The sequence below is a fragment of the Chrysemys picta genome, chromosome 1 (genome assembly GCF_011386835.1).
Source record: "Chrysemys picta bellii isolate R12L10 chromosome 1, ASM1138683v2, whole genome shotgun sequence".
Taxonomy (NCBI): domain Eukaryota; kingdom Metazoa; phylum Chordata; order Testudines; family Emydidae; genus Chrysemys; species Chrysemys picta.
The window spans coordinates 159,256,308-159,268,243 of NC_088791.1; the positions used below are offsets into that span (position 1 = coordinate 159,256,308).

The 11,936-nt window shown below is 41.6% G+C and overlaps 1 long non-coding RNA gene across 2 annotated transcripts in view; it reads left to right on the forward strand.

The window, feature by feature from the left end:
* The window catches only part of LOC135976742 (uncharacterized), a 109,704-nt gene extending 98,197 nt beyond the window's left edge, over positions 1 to 11,507 (forward strand). For both annotated transcript variants that reach the window (XR_010594041.1, XR_010594042.1), the window contains exons 4-5: positions 4,387 to 4,456; positions 7,591 to 11,507. This is a non-coding gene — a long non-coding RNA (uncharacterized LOC135976742). The remainder of the gene's footprint in view (positions 1 to 4,386; positions 4,457 to 7,590) is intronic.
* Positions 11,508 to 11,936: the final 429 nt, after the last annotated feature.

Here is an 11,936-nt window from a genome sequence, read left to right on the forward strand (position 1 = left end):
AGCATAGTACAAACATTTTGTTGGTAGTTGTCTGAACCGTTAATTTTATATCCATTGCACACTGTATGATGATTAATCCAGATTGGCTAGTTCTGCTCTTATTATATACGATGCATACACAGATGTAATCTTAAACAAAGCAAATACTTACTACATCTAATGAGTTAGAAAACATTAGTTGAATTAAATGATGGTGCATGGAAGATCAGGTTTGTTTAGCAAAAGATATTTGCTTGAGTCTTTCAAGTTCCAGTGAGTGGAAAATATTTCTCTTTACTAAATATGTTTGTATAAAGAGGATGCATGCATATGGAGGGAAAGTATAACCTATGAAAATAAAATATATAGCTAGTATAGTGTCTTTTTCCTTAAGGAGAATGGTTGAAATTTTCAGAGCTGCCTAGGGGATTTAGATACATGCATCCTATTAAAATTAATAGTAAATGTGTCTGAGTTCCCTAGACTGCTTTTAAAATTGCAAACTATGTATTTACCGAGAGAGTAACTCGTTCAGTTATAATTTCAAAGGTACAAGTAATCAAACTGGGAAAAGAAAAGCTTGGCCATCAGAGAGAGAAAAACAGCCACATTTTTGGTGGTTTCAGGCCAAGTAGGACTGATCAAAATTTTTTTGATGTAATCGTTTTCCTTTGAAAATGCTGATTGGATAGCATTGAAATGTTCTATGTCAGGGATTTGACCCGCAGCCCGCCAGGGTAAGCCCCCTGGTGGGCCGGACCGGTTTGTTTATCTGCCATGTCCGCAGGTTCGGCCGATCGCAGATCCCACTGGCCGCAGTTCGCCTCTCCAGGCCAATGGGGGCTGTGGGAAGTGGAGGCCAGCACATCCCTAGGCCTGCGCTGTTTCCTGCAACCCCCATTGGCCTAGAGCGGCGAATCACGCCCAGTGGGAGCTGCGATCGGCCGAACCTGTGGACATGGCAGATAAACAAACCGGCCCGCCAGGGGGCTTACCCTGGTGGGCTGCATGCCAAAGGTTGCCAATCCCTGTTCTATGGGAACACATAGATTTCTTTGAAATTTGTGATGCAAAATTATCAAAATAATTAATTTCAATAAAGTCAAAATGTTTTGTTTTTGATAAGGTCAAAACATTTAGTGTCAGCTTTATCGCTTTAACTTGTAGGCTCTTATATTACAGCATATTATAAAAATATAATGGGTCAAAACATCTTGATTTAATATTCTAAAATATAATTATAAATTTTATAAGTCAAAATGAAATATTATTTTCATTTTTCCAAAATTAAATTTTGTATTTCCCGTTCTGTGGGACTTGTCTTTTCTTTCTGATTCAGAATGAAAAAAAAAAAACCATTAAATTTCAGAAATTCCCCTGAAATGGAAATTTTGGGTTTCAACTAAGTCTGAGGCCAACTTCTAGTGGCGAGATGTCCATATAAAAGTATAGCAATTGACTACTTTGTTGGCAGTCTCAGCAGAAACCCAAAGACTTCAATGCGAAATGGCAATGGTAATTTTAATGCAACTACAATACCAAAATGATGTGTAGGGGCAGGGGAGTAAAACCAAAACCAGCCACAGAGTTAATTTAGTACCATGAAAGCAATGGGTGTCTCTCCCTATTGCTTAAAAAGAATTTAAATCTATTAGAGTTTAAATATGCAGAGAATGTTCAATGTGCACAATATGGATGTGCAAATACAAGGTGTTCATATACACAGTTTCTTAGAAAACATTTATATCTCTGAATGCTGCAAACAGAGCCTCATTCTCCATGGCTATACACCTTGCGTGGCCATTTAGGACCTTACCCAAAAAACACTTATGCACTCCCGGTACGACTGCTCATGAGTAAAGTAATACATGTGTGTAAGTTTTGCAGGATCCAGTGCTTACATGTTATCATCCGTTTCACTCTTTACCCTGGTAAAAAATGCCTACACAAGGTGCAAGGCAGCAGAGAATCAGATCCACACTATCCTCTCCTCAGTGGTTTTTTTGGTTGATGGTCTGGAAAGTGATAGAACTTCAAGTGACCGCATTAGAAAGAGTAAAAAATTATTTTGTTTTTCTGTGGAAATATTGTATTTTTGGTGGAAATTCAAAAACTGAATTTCAGGTGAAAACCAATTGTTTTTTACTGAAAACTTAAATACACCTCTACCTCGATATAACGCTGTCCTCGGGAGCCAAAAAATCTTACCACTTTATAGGTGAAACCACATTATATCGAACTTGCTTTGATCCACTGGAGTGCGCAGCCCCGCCCCCCCCCCCCCCCCGGAGCACTGCTTTACCGCGTTCTATCCGAATTTGTGTTATATCGGGTTGCGTTATATCAAGGTAGAGGTGTACTTAGATTTGAAAATGTTGCTGAAGTGCTTCATAGGAGTTGTAATTTGGGTGTCTCATTCTCCCATTCCTTTGTTGGTTTGGCTCACTTTCCTCCCGTGCTTAGCTGGCTGGTTCTTGCTCACATGCTCAGGATCGAACTGATCACCATGTGTGGGGTTGGGAAGGAATTTTCTTCCAAGTCAGATTAGCAGTGACCATAGGGGGAAGGGAGTTTGCTTTTTTCTGCAGTGTGTGGGTCACGTGCAGGCATTACCTGGTTATATTTAATTTAATTAATTCCCTGGCATTGCAGGAGTCTCAGGCACTGGTGCACCCCAGTCCCTCCAAATTTCTGCCACAATCTAGTCTCCCGAGAGCTTTAAAACTTTGGTCTAATTTCAGTTGTTGGGTTTAGTGTGCAGGTGCTGGGTGGCGTTGGTGGCCTGTGATATATACAGGAAGTCAGACTAGATTATCTGGTGGTCCCTTCCGGCCTTAAACTCTGTGCCTTCTTGATTACATCTCCCATGAGACACCACAGCCTCTTCCCTTGAAGAGGGGATGTAGTACATCAGGGGAGTCACTGGACATAGTGCATTATGGGAGATGTAGTCCAGCCAGGAAGTGCAGCCCATAGAGGATATTTGGGTGCCTGTGACGGGTTGGATCACAGAAACCCCCTTGGGAGCTGCCACCCAATGTGCAAAGACTACCCCTGCTTCTGTTTTCCCTGCCAGCTCAGGACTCCAGCACCCTGTCTTGCTGAGCTAGACACTCCCGTCTGCTCCAACCCAGACCCAGGGTCTGAGTAACTTGCCCCAAAGCTACAAGTTTACCTGAAAACAGCTCACAGAAGTGTGCTTGTTTTTAGCACTCAGATGCCCAACTCCCAATGGGGTCTAAACCCAAATAAATCCGTTCTACCCTGTATAAAGCTTATGCGGGGTAAACTCTCATAAATTGTTTGCCCTCTATAACCCTGATAGAGAGAGATGCACAGTTGTTTGCTCCCCCAGGTATTAACACATACTCTGAGTTAATTAATAAGGAAAAAGTGATTTTATTTAAATGCAGAGAATAGGATTTAAGTGGTTCCAAGTGGTAACAGACAGAACAAAGTAAGTCATCAAGCAAAATAAAATGTGCAAATCTATGTCTAATCAAACTAAATACAGATAAGTTCCTCACCAGTTCCAGAATGCTCCCTTTTACAGGCTAATCTCCTTTTAGCCTGGGTCCAGCAATCACTCACACCACCTGTAGTTACTGTCCTTTGTTCCAGTTTCCTTCAAGTATCCTGGGGGGATGGAGAGGCTCCTTCTTTAGCGAGCTGAAAACAAGATGGAGGGGTCTCCCACAGGTTTAAATAGACTCTGTCTTGTGGGTGGAGACCCCCCTCCTATGCAAAGTCCAGCTCCAAGATGGAGTTTAGGAGTCACCTGGGCAAGTCACATGTCCCTGCATGACTCCGTTTTTACAGGCCGAAGCCATTGTCCACATGGTATCTTGTATATCTCCAGGAAGACTTCTTATGTGGATTGGAGCATTCCAAGATGCATTGTTCCCCAAGTGCTTCCTGATCAGGTACTTAACCTTGCAAATTCCTTCCTAAAGAAACTGATCAAATGCCTCACAAAGCTTACTTAGAAACCAAGCAAGTATACAGCCCATATTCTTAACCTCAAGTAGAAAATGATGTGTACAGATAAGATGAATAGATATAGTAGACCATAACCTTTACGGAGATATATTACATGGCACAGGCAGCACAAAACATATTCCAGTTATGTCATACATACATTTATAAGCCCCCTCCCCCCATAAAGCCTTATGGGGTATACTGTCACAGTGCCTCATGCCGCTATACTCAACTCCCATGAGGCACCGTGGTGGCATTTCAGAATCTAAATATTTTTTTTATTTTCAGGCCTTCGTTTTGTTGTGAAAAATCACACACTTCTAAAAATAAAATGGTTTTGTAAAAAACCCAATTTTCCATTGGAAAACATTGTCAATGGAAAGTGTTTGATCAGTGGTAGTCAACATACATTTTGTTTCCTTTACAAAGGACCCCAACCTTCAGAGCTGGCTCTGAAGTCAGTGGAAGTCATTAGAACTGCAATGTGAAGCCTCCAAAGGTACGAACATTTGTTGAAAATATTTCATATTGTTCAAGATGATCAAATGTTGGAAATGTAGGGACATGCATTCCAGTGAAAAGGAAAATGTCAAGTATTTTAAATAAGAACAAAGGCAATAAGACTAAACACGTCTTTAAAATGTAACAAACGTTTTATTCACTTGGAAACACACCTGGATTAAAATCAAAATAGCAATTGTTATTGTACCGGAGGAAGCACATATTTTTCCATGCAAGAAATAAAATATGTGAATACATATGCTACAGTGTTTAAACAAAATGTGTTATCCTAGACCCTGACTTAGCAAAGGACTTAAACTTGTGTCTGAACTGAATAGTTCTATAGACATCCCACTGATTTTGGAACTAAATAGGGCCCAATTCAACAAGGTACATGAGTAGTCTTATTGATTTCACACTTCTGTACCTTGTTGAGTAAAAGCCCAAGTTAGTATCAAGATCTATAGAACAAGATATGCATGAAAAATATCAAAAACATCAGACTTACTCTATACTTCTAGTGCTAAAAAAGAGAAACAATTTTGAACGACTTAACAACAATGTACTTTTCTCCATAAATAGGTCATCTCGTAAAAATATATATATATATTTTGCATGTGATGTTCAGTGGGTTAGATCTGTGGGAGTAGAATAAATGAAAATAAACCTCCAAGAGGATGAAGTACAAAGCTTCAGTTTTTGATGTTGTCAGTCTGGGTATGTATTGTATAATAGCGATTGTGCTGTTTTCCCCTTAATGTTGTTTTTGAGACTCTCAGCAGTGATTCAGAGCTGGAATAATTGAAAATAAGCCAGGCTAAAGGCAAATTAAAACGTCTCCTGTTCTACCTGTCAGCGGTGGTTGCTAGTACTCACTACTGCTCAGTGGTATGTTGACTTTTGGCATAAATACATTTTAGAAAAAGCAGCTGTGTTCATCAATGGTGTGAAGAGAAATGTAACAGAAGAGTTTTTAATTTTAATTAGTTTTCTCTTCCTGAAAAACATCTTATAATTACCAGCACCGCCAAAATAAAACCTACTGGAGAGATCAAATTATTCATCCAAAATATGTGTAGGCTTAAACATTACAAATATTATCAATTAAACACTATTTTAAAAACCAGTTTCCTCCTTCACATACCTAACCAGAACTAAAATCAAGGGCTGGTATTTTTCCTTCCAACAATTGGTAATACATTAGCTCAGGTGCATAGTATAGACAGTTGGAAATTTCCATATGGAATGGGTTTTTTTCATCAGAGAATGCCTGATACATCAAACTAACAGTGTTTCGCAGAGATGGTTCAATTGTATCAAAGCTATGATGGAACACAGACACAGTTCCAATAGAAATTTGCCTGATTTCTTGCCAGCTCATCTGCTCAGCTATTTAATGTGTAGACAAACCCTTTGACTGTAAGATCTTCAGGCAGGGATTGCCTTTCATTCTGTGTTTAAACAGCGCCTAGCACAATGGGGCCCTGATCCATAATTAGGTCCATTAGGTACTACTATGATACACATAATAAAACAGAGAAAACAAAAAACCTCTAAGATCAAATCTTGGCAGGCAAGTAAAGGAAACATGGATACTGTTTTTAAAAATTCAGATGTCTTTACTTATTCTTCCAAGTGTCTCGTTACAGAGTAGTATATCCAGTAGACTTGGATACTAATGTAGGAGGCAGGAAGAATTGCATTGGTGTAAAGTACAGATGGCTGCTAGTAATGGGGAGTTTACACTCGTTCGTCATGTTTTATTTTTTAATAGAAGGGAGAATAAAGTGTTTGTCAAAACAGAAAATGCTTATTTCATTAATAATCATTCAGAGTGGAGCAAGGAAATGGTGCAGAGAGGAAAACCCCTTTCTGCTTTACATTTGCACAAGAATAAAGTATTTCAATGTCGTGTTCGCTCTTGAATTTCATTTATGAGATGTCAGCCCTTCCAAAGCCTTGGCATATGACATAGTAGAAATACAATCATATGATCATCATAATCACATGATAAAATTCACATTATAATAAGCAAAAAAAAAAAGGCGTCAGGTTGTATTGCTATTCATTATTACCTTAATATTATTTATATAGCACGAAAACTGGGTTGGCTGCTTTGTGATTGCAAACACCCATAAGAGAATAAGGTCCCTGCCTTCGGGTATTGCAATCTAAATAAAACCATAGTGTATATACGTTATCTGCCAGTAGAATTCTGAGTTCTCTTGTGAATGTCCTATCTCCTAAGAATATATGTAACTTGTTGCAGTTTGCCGATATAATTGTTTTCGTAATCTGACTTCTATCTGTCAGGATTAAGAAGCACAAGCAGTGATAGTGGCATGTTAATGCTTTTAACGGAATATAAGCTATCTGGACACGGTTGCTTTACCATGGCAACACATTGCCATTGAACTGTGATATTGACTGCTGTCAGTAACGTACTGCTAGCCATTGTTCTTGTAATCATACTGCTCTTCTTGTGACATGGGAGATGAAAGGGCATGGCAGAAATTACAGTGGTGGTGTTAGCTAAGATCTGCTGTGCAAGTGAAGAGTTGCTGGTGAATTTCTTAAGAGACCGGTAGACATTGTCTTCGGCTGCTGTCAATTGGCGTAGCTATAGTGGAGCTAGGCTCATTTATCTCAGCTGAGTGTCTGGTCCATTGTTTCAAGTAGTCAGAAGCTTGCTTTTGAAGGACACAATGCATTTAAGCATCCCTAAATTGCAGAGAATTAACAAATTGGTAACAGCTGAGCCAATATAGTCTGAAACTAGTGACATATCCAGTGCCTGCATACATGTTCTTGATGATGTGCCCAGCCAGACAGTAAGTGATCTAAGACAGTGCTGTTGCAAAGCAATGTTGTTGGCACTGAAGGAGAAAACTGCAGATTCCTTTTGCCAAAATATGCTTCATGATCCTGGCAGTTGTTCCAGCTACTGCACAGCTGTGGAAACTCTACTGTTTCTGTGGATATAGGTTTGTTTAATGTTTTCTTCAATGTTGATTCGGAGGGGTTGGCACCTTACTGAGTTGTCTTTGACATGAGCCCCAAAACCCAATTAAACCACTAAATTATGGCTGGTTCCCCAGTATGTAACTGTTGTTGTTTTTTTCATCCAATTAGGTATGAGCCAAAAACAGAACTCTGGATCCTTCCATCCTTGGATAATGGGAAAATTCACATCTAAATTCGGATACAATCTTTGCTATTGGTTCCTATGTCAACCAGAAATACAGATCTAGATACTACTGGACCTTGAGAAATCTGGATTCAAATCGCAGTTTTGCAGCTGTAATCTCTATCATTTTTTATGCTGGGAAACCACAAATCATTCAGCACACACTACTTAGATGATATCACCTCTTTTATTTATTTACCTATATGCAACAAGAGCCCAGTTTACAAACTTTCTGCCTAAAAGTAGGCACCTAACACATGTACTTTAGCCATGTGGATGCCGATTTAGGAGCCAAAAATTGATATTTAGGTGACAAATTATAGATTTCAGTGACTTACTTTAAGTACCCATTTTGAAAATGGGGCCTATTTCCCTGGTTGGTATGCAGTTTTCTCTAAATTGGCAAAGTGACTGAGCGCCTGATCCCTGCTCCTATTGCAAACAATTGGAGTTTTGCCATTGACTTTAATGGGATCAGGAGCAGAGCCTGAAACCTGTGCGTGCATCTTGCAATGTAAAGGTCATGTGTAGATTTCCATTTCTGACTAATGTTTTGGCAATTGGAAGAATGTTGTAATTTATAAATGTTTGGTATGAGCTTAAAATCCCCTTAATAGAGATTTGGCTCACTGGGAATATCAATGTCCAAGTTTATATATGTTCTCCTTATTATCCCTTTCCCAAAAGGAGTTCACCACAGGGACAACTCCACAACATATGTACAGTATTAAGTCCCCATTCTGATTTCTTCAGTTGTTGCACTTACTCTAAATTAAGGCTGCTTTCTTCATTCAAGTTTGGGTCAAGTATGTAATTTTTTTTGTTTCATAAACCTTTTGAGGAATTATTGAAGTTCCTGCAGGTTCGGCTTCCAAGTTTGTTTCTATCATACAGCATTACATTGTTCAATTTGCATTTAGTGAAAGAAAGGAGAAAATTACAAATTATGGAGGTTGTGGTTTTGGGACTTGGCCAACATTTCAATAAATATTAGTAATGATTGTGGTTCAGAGAAAGAGTTCCAGGTTTTGTTTTACTTAACATATTTTAGATGGTATTTTCTTAAAAAAAGCTTAGATAGAAAAGAGAATAATAGATTTTACAAATTGAGTATTAACATTGACACAGACGTGGTGTCTCCAACTGTAGCCATTATGCAAAGCTGTGACATTAAGGGCATTATCTGTGGAAAGATGGAATATAAAGAAATACATTAGACTGGTAATATCTTGTGTTCATACAGAGCCTCAGTTCACAGTGCTGTAATTACTTTATTTTATAAATGACCTGGAAAATCTCAAGCAAGGAAGATAACTGGGAGAAATCTGACACTATACTTTTCTTGGGGTGTTTTAGATATCTGGTAAAATTTTCAAAAGCCTCTAATGGCCAGATTTTCAAAGGTATTTAGGTGCCTAAAATGCAGATATGTGCCTAGTGGGATTTTCAAAAGTGCCTTTGATAGGTTGCATATAGGGTTAATGGGGGGAGGAATAGCTCAGTAGTTTGAGCATTGGCCTGCTAAACCCAGGGTTGTGAGTTTAATCCTTGAGGGAGCCATTTAGGGAACTGGGGTAAAAATCTGTCTGGGGATTGGTCCTGCTTTGAGCAGGTGGTTGGACTAGATGACCTCCTGAGGTCCCTTCCAACCCTGGTATTCTATGATTCTGTGTCCCAGTGAGCCCAGTTAGGCCATTCTGTGGCACCTGGAGGGAAGATAGATAATTACGGATTAGACCCAGCTGGGGAGAACCAGACTGGATGGCTCCTACAAAGAAAGGACTGCAGAGCAATAGGGAAAGGAGACCCAGGAGATAGAGGTAATTAGAAGTTTCCTGCCTCTGGAAAAGCAACCAAAAAGGGGCCTGTTGGAAGGTGCTTATACCCGAGGAATGTCCCCGAAGGGAGATGGCAGCTGAGGAGAAGGAAACTCCTAAACTAGGCCTGGGAGAAGAGTCTCCAGGGAAGAATCCCTGAGAGTGAATTGCTTGGGAAGTGCCAGACCACTATAGAGACAGCCTTTTGAGGCAGCACTCTGTAGAACCTGGGAGACATGTGACCAGTCTGCAGAGGATTTAGACCAGGAAAGGTGGAAGAGTTTTGTTCCTTTTCACTTTTGTGTTGGGCCATTGTTACCCCAAAGGGCTGGGACTCTTAGTGAGACCTGGCCACGGGGCCAAATCACCACACAGACCCTCTGAAGGGGGTAGGGGTGGCTCTACGTATTTTGCAGCTCCAAGCATGGCAGTCAGGCGGCTTTCGGCGGCGCGCCTGCAGGAGGTCCGCCGGTCCCGCGGTTTCAGCGTCCCCGCTGAGGAATTGCTGCCAAAGCCGTGGGACCGGTGGACCTCCCACAGGCACGCCGCTGAAGGCTCCCTGACTGCCGCCCCCACAGTGACCAGCAGGCTGCCCCCTGCGGCTTGCTGCCCTAGGCACACACTTGGTGCGCTGGTGCCTGGAGCCACCCCTGGAAGGGGGCAGGTGAGGCAGAGGGGCTGCAATGCTGCATACTGCCAGCATGGTGAGTCTGACCATTCCTAAGTGAGTTAAGTGCTTAAGTCCCATCAAAATTAATAGATAGTATAGATGTTTGGTAAAGTGTTCTGAGATCTACAGATGAAAAGGGCTGAAGAGGGTTTATTATTGTTATTCCACAAAACCATATCTTAGACTGTGTAAAGGATTCTTTTTAATAACTTTCCATGATAATGGCACAATCTAGGATCATCTGAGATTCAGTACACACTGTTGTCTTAAGGTTCCCATGTTTGAAAATTAATAGGGAATCCCAGTCCTGTAATCTGACATTCAAGCCAGCACTTGGGCACATACAGGATGAAATCCTGGCTCCACTGAAGTCTCTGTGAGTCTTGCCATTGACTTCAGTGGGGCCAGCATATCACCAAAATGTCTGCTTTTACCCATTTAAATCCACATTTGGACATCCAAAGGTGGGTGTTTTGTTAAGGTCACCAGGTTATAAAGTTGTCTGCCTTTCCCCATCAACAGAAGAAGAACATTCCATCCCATTTGTGGGAGGGAGTGTCTTTTTTTTTTTTTTGCCTGTTGCCTGGCACTGCGTCAGTGATCTCTCTCACCAAACCGGCAGGCCCTCAATATAAGAGGAAAAATGCGACCTTGTAACGAAAGCACATGCGCTGTGTAATGTGAACAGCAAAATTTCACATGAAAGAGTGTACCCATTGTTCTCTAAAATGTGTCTTTTTTTTTAACCACCTCTCCCTTCTCCACCACCAGCTGCAAATGTTTCTCCTTCACAGAGGCTAGTGAAGATTAGAAGGAGAAAACGGCGGACTCGGGATGATATGTTCTCGGAGCTCCAGATGTCCTCCCATGCTGACAGAGCACAGCAGAATGCATGGAGGCAGTCAATGTCAGACTACAGAAAAGCACAATATGAACGAGAGGAGAGGGTGCGGGCTGAATCGTGGGATGAACAGAGCAAGTGGCAGGCTGAAGATGATAGGTGGCATCAGCTTGCAGACAGAAGGCAAGAGTCGATGCTCCGGCTGCTGGAGCATCAAACTGATATGCTCCAGTGTACGGATGAGCTGCAGGAAAGGCAGCAGGAGCAGAGACCGCCGCTACAGCCCCTGTGTAACCAACAGCCCTCCTCCCCAAGTTCCATAGCCTCCTCACCCAGACGCCCAAGAACACGGTGGGGGGGGCCTCTGACCACCCAGTCACTCCACCCCAGATAATTGCCCGAGCATCAGAAGGCTGGCCTTCAATAAGTGTTAAAGCTTTAAACTGCAGTGTGTCCTTTTTCCTTCCCTCCTCCCCCACCCATCCCAGGCTACCTTGGCAATTATCCCCCTAGTTGTGCGATGAATTAATAAAGAATGCATGTGAAGTAACAATGACTTTATTGCCTCTGCAAGCGGTGCTCGAAGGGGGGAGGGGAGGGTGGGGTGGGGTGGTTGGTTTACAGGGAAATAGAGTGAACCGGGTGGGGGGGCAGAGGGTTCATCAATGAGAAACAAACAGAAGTTTCACACCGTATCCTGGCCAGTCACAAAACTCGTTTTCAAAGCTTCTCTGATGCGCACCGCGCCCTGCTGTGCTCTAACTGCCCTGGTGTCTGGCTGCGTGTAATCAGTGGCCAGGCGATTTCCCTCAACCTCCCACCGCGCCATAAATGTCTCCCCCTTACACTCACAGGTATTGTGGAGCGCACAGCAAGCAGCAATAACAACGGGGATATTCTTTTCGCTGAGGTCTGAGCGAGTCAGTAAGCTGCGCCAGTGCACTTTTAAACATCCAAATGCAC